Raw genomic sequence first — 7742 nt, 5'->3', positions numbered from 1 at the left:
TAATTAAACTTTTGCTTTCAAGTAATAACAATTTCCCTGAGATTGTGAATTTCACTTATAAATTTTGAATTTAGAAATAAACTTTTGTATTTAAAATTTATATGAGCATTTAATTGAACCACCAACTATATTTTATTCTGTTTAGGTAGAAATATAGGAGTGTTATAATTGTGACGTTTCCCACAAATAAAACAGAATCAGGGAAATACTTAAATTTGAATTTGCACGAGTGATGCCCTTTAATTAAGATTACCTCACACATATTTTAATGAACTTAGACTGATTGTTTTCTTGACTGTTCAGTTAGAATAAAGGGATCACTCTTACCTTTTAGAGTATTCAGTCGTTTAGTATGGATGAAGGGTCAGGTGTCTGTCTGTAGTGAGGTAAGTAACAACCAGGTACTTGAATGAACTGTGCCCTAAGTACAAAGGGTGTCCCAGACCCAGGAATAAAAGGGTCTCTTGTATTAGCAAGTACAAATGGTAAGTGTAGTAACCAGATACTTGGCAATTTGGGTTAACAAATATTAATGGTGTCCAGACAAAGATCTTTGACTATTTCATGCACCAAGTATTAATGGTATCCAGACCCAGATACTCTTGCCCACTCCCCCCCAAGTATTAATGGTATCCAGACTCAGATACTCTACGCCACTTCGTCATAATATATATATAATTTTGTCTGCGCTGCTAGACTTGGACCCATTTCCTTTAGTCCTTGAGCTACTCTTCAACACGGGACGATATCATAAAAATCAGACCGTTAAAACCAAAGATCTCACGCATAGGAGTTTCCTGTGATCGGGGAAAATTCGTCTTGAAATACTGCAAAATGATACCTTTGTAAAAACACCTCATTCCAGAGGTTTACGTCTCTTACGAATAATAAGAGTCAGTGCTGATAAAGAGTTCAACAACACAGTTATTATAACAAAAATGAAATCAGAAGGGTTTGGTGGACTAGCAACCAAATTTGCCTCTTTTTCTCCTTTCATGAGAGTTCCAGAATGTAGAATTTAGGCCCAGATGCCATGCGCTTAGATCTATGAGAGTCATTCAACACTGAAACAGGTGGGTTAATGGTGTTTCCCCCATTTTGAGTTATCTTCGAAATCACTGGATTCACTGTAATTTCACCGCAGTAATTACATCGTGGTAATTTCATCTCATACATTTTCACTGCATTGTAATTACATCGTAATATATCACATCGTCAGTGATTTCATAGTAAGGTTTCTTTCGCTGCACTTGTTTTTTTGTAAAACCTTCCTTGTGTTACTGATATAGTTGTTGATGGGGATCAAAGTATTTAACTATTTGCAAATAGCCTGTTTGTTTACTTTTCCTACATAGGTAATTTCATCATCTTGATTTTTCATAGATTAATGGTTGTTACTTGTTTTTATGTTTTTCATGATTGTCTTTTTTCAAGCATGATTTGTTTTATTTTAAAAAGTAAAAATATACGTTTAGTGCTGGAAAATCCAATTGGAAAATCAACTGTAAAATGTTTTATTTAGCCATGTTTTAGAGCAAATTTAGTTTCAGAACGTTTGTTGTAACTTTTCTAACACTCATCAAACAACTTACAGTATTAATGGGGGTTTTAAATGTCTTTTTATTCTTTATTTATTCTTTTAGCGTCGTTGATTATTAGTTGTTTGAGGCGTCTTATTTTTAACTCAATTAATCAATATTGTCAATTATGTATTCAAAATTACGAACCATATCGGAGACAGGAACAAATGCAATTGCTGCCATCTTACGCATTTTTAATGCGAATTCGGCATCACTTTCGTACAACTGTTGCAGACCATTTGATTAAATAGATCGAAATCAACATTGTGAGAAGTTAAAAAAGCAACCTTTTTGATCTGAATGTGCTTGGTGATAAGGTTGGCTCTAAACCTTTTAGTCCTGACAAAAGCTTATTGTAACTATCTTCAGTTTTGTTGCTCATGCAAACGAAAACAAGAGGCAAAACGTCATTATTCATGATACCATTTATTGTGTATAGTTGTTTAAATAAAGGCGATACTGTTTTGAAAGTCCCATCTGCATACCAATTGCTTGCACTAGATGATACCTGAAAATTTCTCCGAGTCGAAAATAAATTAATCTGTGTCTGATCCATCATCACTATCGAACAGAAGAAATGGCTGATTTGAATGTTACTCTTTATTGCGGAGGAATGCTTAACTGGAGTAAACATCCTGGATTCCAGAATTTGTGTTGTGGTATTTCAAGCATTCCGTATATTCCTTTTTTTTTAAAGTATACCGAGGTGGCGGTAGCTGACCCACAACTGGCTTGGGATACTCCAACGTACGCCTGGTTGCCATGCAAGTGCTGATTCTTGAGCTGTGATTGCTTTTTCTTTAGTTAAGTTAATCACTTTGGACGCTTCAACACGAGCAGTATCTCCTGCATGACTGTGTTCTTCCAATCGTTTTGCGATGGAATCTCCATTTGTATAAACTCTTGCATGGTACTTTGTTTGATAAAACTGATCACATTTCCAAATAGGTTTTTCGCCACTTGTTCGTTCTTCCACAAACAGATGACTGTCGTCGGTGAGCTTTTTATTATTCCCTATGCTCACGATGTACTGCAGAGACATCTTGATGGGTTTAGTTTTAGTTATTTACAAAACCGAGAATGTTTGCCACTCGGAAAACAAGTTGGTTACAAAAACCGAACATTTTTATGAACCATTTCTTGTGTAAGAACAGTGAGCAATCAGGCCGTTTGCTAATGGTTAGATAGTTAGATACTTTGATCTCACCACCAACTATTACAGTAATATTTGGACGTTTTACAGAAAAACCAGTTATTGGTATTTTATTGTTCATTGATTTTTTGTTGGTGTAAGAAACCTTACTGACGATGTGATATATTGCAATGTAATTACAATGGGGTGAAAATACATGAGATGCAATTACCACGCGATAAAATTACCATGATGTAATTACTGCGATGAAATTACCGGACACCAAATTATTGATACATTGAAGGTCAAAGTTCGGAGGAAGGAAAATCTGAATACTTCAATGACAATAAGCGAAGATTACTTTAGCATGAAATTCTAAATTACCATAAAATATTCATATTTTCTTCTGACATTTGATCTTGAAGGACATTATTTTATGGCTTCCAGGAAGTGAAAAGTGTGAGCCTATTCAAAATCAAGATTATACATATTGAAGTAAATCAGCATTGATAATATATCCGAACAAGTATGATTATACACATAAATCTTTCTAGATATTTTTAAATGAATTGTTTTTAAACTTACTTATTTGTTTTTAGTTTTCTATTTAAGTCTACTACGGCGTTAAAACCTAGATGTTGTGACGTTAGTTTTAATAGACGTAATTAATCAATCAATGAGAAGTTGAATATTATTGCATTTATATCTAGATTTTTGGCATTAGGCCAAGCACTGGGGCAACTAAGGCCATTCAGCGTTGAAACGGAAAAGAACAGTAAAAGGTTTGAGAGGTTTAACAGGAGGAAAACCTCAAGGCAGTTGGACTATGAAACAATTGTTAGGGGAGGGTGGGCAGAAAGATGGAAGAAAGAGAATATGAACGGAGGCACAGTAAAAAGGAATGATGAAAGTAGTTGCAGCTAGGGGGTCGAAGGGACGCTGCAAAGAACCTTAAGTAATGCCTACATCGCACCGAATGAGGTGCACTGACGGCACTACCCCACTACCCCCCTACGGGGGTTGAATATTCAGCGACTGATTAATCTCCTGGGGAGACCGGAATCTGACACAGGTCCGACAGACTCTATCACACCACAAGATGATGTTATTGGAAAGCATTGCCTTCTATGCTTCTGGTGTCCATGAGAGTATCTCCTTTTTTGGGGCGGTTGTTGGCGGGGGGGTGTCGGGGAAGGGGGGGGGGGAAGGGGGGGGGGGAGGGTGGTTGGGGGGCTCCAATGCATCGAACAGGCGGCTGTTCGGAATACTTGCGTACACCCCCGACCCCCATCTCTTGTGGTTCTTTTGTTCACGCATTTCTCAAGGTATATTTTCGAAGCTTCTCAAGGACAAAGTCCGGATAATAATAATAATAATAATAATAATAATAATAATAATAATAATAATAATAATAATAATAATAATATTAATAATAATAATAATAATAATTTGGTAATTTGGTAGAAGATCTCTTTTAGGCATGCAAATACTATTAAAAAGAATGGCAGAGTTTAAGCGAGTGATTTATATATTGTTTTTTTTTCTATTTTCCTTATAATTCGCTTCTCAGGCTCAGCGATGTTCTGCGTAACTGGCCAATATTCATATTGGGAATCTTCAAAAAATTTGTAAATGCTGAATGTAATCTTTTATTAGAACAGGATAATCAGGTCCAGGTCAAGCAGGGGTCGTCGTCAGTGCCGGTATTATTCCGTAGGCGCAGTTCCGATCGGGGCCGGGGTCGTCTTTGGTTTAAGGGCTGGTATTGGTGCTGGTATAGCTGGTATCACGTGACCTTTCGACCTTCTCGCAGGTCATCTGCGGACGAGTCGGTTGAAGAGACTGTAGCAAGAAAGAAGAAAGTCCTGGACATAAGAGTATTCAAATCACCAGAGAAGGATCTGGCAGATAATTAATAAAACCCATTATTATTGTAATAGAAGAAGAGAGAAGAACAATCCTCGCCTTTGGTCATCGATTTCCTACACCCAACAGAATAGATTGGCATTTAGAATTTAAGCCAGAGGCCAATGCTGGGACCTATGAGGCCATTCAGCTCTGCGAGGGAATTGAGAGTAAGACTTAGGTTTAAATTTGAAAATGTAACAGGAGGAAAACTTCAAAGCAGTTGCATTATGAAACAATTGTGAGAGAGGGTGGGAAGTAAGAGAGAAGAAAGGAAATATGAACGGAGGTACAGTTAAAGGAATGTCCCTCTCTACTGTCATTAGCATAAACTCCTGGAGGTGTTCCTGTGAGAGTAGTCTGCTTCTTAGACGATTTTTTTTATGAATTTCAAGGGAGAAAAACTTCTCTCACAAGAAACTTGAGTAACTGACAAGGTCAGGAGATACTTGTAAGCTAGACCAGTTATATGATAGGCATCAGTTAACAAGTTGTACCTACTGAGTATCTGGTAAAGCAGACTGGACAATTCTTACATGAACATTTCGTTGCAATTGTCTCATGACTGTCTTCATTTAAATAAGACTCGTGTTCATCCTCATCATTCATATCTTTAACGGTGTGGTCTCCTAATGCGACAGTACAGGCATTATTATTAAGTAAAACGCCAAAGCAATAAAAATCATGAGGAAATACTGTAAATCGATTGTTTGGTACCAGTTAAACATTTTACAGATGAGCCTAAGCTCACTAAGTAATCACGTTAGAGTTATATTTTTGTATCACATCTAGCTTTTCACAAATCATTACATTTCAACTATTAGTTAATCAAATATAATTTAAATTTTCTTCTCGCTTTTCCTGATATTTAATGTGTCTGCCCTAAAGTTCAAGTAACATTAGCAAAAATGCAATGTCTCATATCAGTGTATAAGATTATGATGTCATCAAAGTGTCACCATGTCTTTCAAAAGAAAGTTTGACTGTTTGAGAAACAGTAACCCAGTGACAGTGGTTGAGTATGAATGTATATATTGAAGTGTTTTCCTGAAATGCTAAAATATGCGGAAGCTCAGTGGCTTTATGATGAAGAATTACACAAAACCACTTCACTTTAGCACAACACTTTACACACCTTACTTTGAAAGAAAATCACTGGAGTAAAAGTAGTCACTTAGGAATAAAATTCGAATTCTCCTTCGCCAACACACACCGATTCCATGCATTTCACAAGATAAACTTGGACACAATTTTCCTGATTCTTGAACACACTGCGCCATTTTCTATATGATGACTGTTATCTCCAAAGTTTGTTGAATGAAACAAAGATTTTTTCTTAACTTGCATAATAATAGCCTCGAGAAAATAACATACAAGGAATACCGATTGAGTAGCGTCTTACTGCCTGTGTGATGTGTGTAACCTTTCGCTAGCAATATAGCCAAAAGCCCAGAACGAAAAGAACATTGCAATACGGCACTGTGTTGAGCGGCTTCATCATTATATTCGACATAACAATAGAATGTTATCATGTGTTCAGTTTCCCTACTGAACAGTTCTTTTTATTGTGTTAATCTTTATTATATATTTATGTTTCTCTATTAATCATAGAATTCGGACTGTGTTGCCCAACCAGTTACCAATAATGAAATGGAAAAGATGGCATATTGTATACTGGCTGATGGTTAATGAACGATAGCTTACAGAAAATGTTGATATCGGAACAACCATTGATAGGGACATTTCAAGATTACTCTCTGCAATGGCTGCATAAGGTGTGCCTGGCGAAAGAGATTCATGTCCGCCTCTTCCGGCGCCACCCCTCCCCTCCCGACGCCCCTCTCTCTCTCTCTCTCTCTGTTTTTTTATCCAATTATATTCTCTTTATTCCCTTATTCTTCAGATTTTTAAGTTTTCTTCTTGTTTTTTCTTTTATTTATTTATTTATTTATATTTGTTTTACTATAGACCGGCCCACAGGCCCCTTTTAACCACCGGCCCAAGGGGAAAAGTCCCCTTTCTCCAAATGGCCAGTCCGTCGCTGTCTGCAACCAAACTTTGAAACGGCGATTCAGACCTAAACGTCGTCGGAATTCGGGAAAGAGTCGCTAAGTAGAGTAACATTTCTTATCAACGTACCCATTTATTCCCACGAATATAATCAGAGGTCGCTGGGTTTGCTGAGTAAATATATAGGATTTGTTTTTTAGTTTAGGAGTGAATTGGAGAGAGTCAAGTTTCTCACTGGCTCTGACCCACTCATCTCTCACGAACTCACATGCAGAAGTAAACATAAAGTGGCTTACAGGATTACCTGCCTATTTTAACACCTCGACGTTCTTAAAGGCGAGAATTTCGGTCCTAATATATTAGTTTCAAGATGTAAATTAATCCGGGACCAACCACCCCCTGGGGAACTTACTGACACCCCAACCAGGGTCATTTCCACCGCAAGTTCCAGCCAACCGCCCACGGCGAGTGACTGCCCACTCCCCCTGGCTAACCCCCCATCCACCCAAATGATCAGTAGCCATGGATACATTAAACATAATCTCTTGGAATATTTTTGGCCTCAAGCGGAACATTCCTCTCCTAAACGTGTTCTGCAAGAACTTCAAAGGCATCATTGCATTGCAAGAAACGCTCCTCTGGCCACATGACCTTGCCATCTGCGATTCATTTCATGAAGACTTCAGAACTTTCTCGACTTCACCGATGCAAGTTACAGATCAAATCATAGCCGGTCACCCGAAAGGGGGCCTTTCTTTCCTGTGGCACAAATCGTTAGACAATATGATAAAGGTGATGACCTACAGGAGTGACAGATTGCTTGGGCTTCAAGTGACAGTAGGGAACTCTAAAATCCTAATCATTAATGTTTATATACCATGGGAAAATAACAATAATTTTGATCATTACCGCATGATCCTAGGGGAGTTACACAGTATTATTCATGATTCTCCTGCTGATCATATTTGTATAATCGGGGACCTTAATTCTCACCCAACAAAACAATATTATAGTGAACTTCCTCGCTTCTGTCAAAATCATGCTCTCCAAATTCGTGATGTAATGCTCCTCTCTCCCTCCTCGTATTCATATGTACATAATAGAGCGGACGCAAT

The sequence above is a fragment of the Macrobrachium nipponense genome, chromosome 36, assembly GCF_015104395.2.
Source record: "Macrobrachium nipponense isolate FS-2020 chromosome 36, ASM1510439v2, whole genome shotgun sequence".
Lineage (NCBI taxonomy): Eukaryota > Metazoa > Arthropoda > Malacostraca > Decapoda > Palaemonidae > Macrobrachium > Macrobrachium nipponense.
This window is presented reverse-complemented; position numbering follows the sequence as displayed.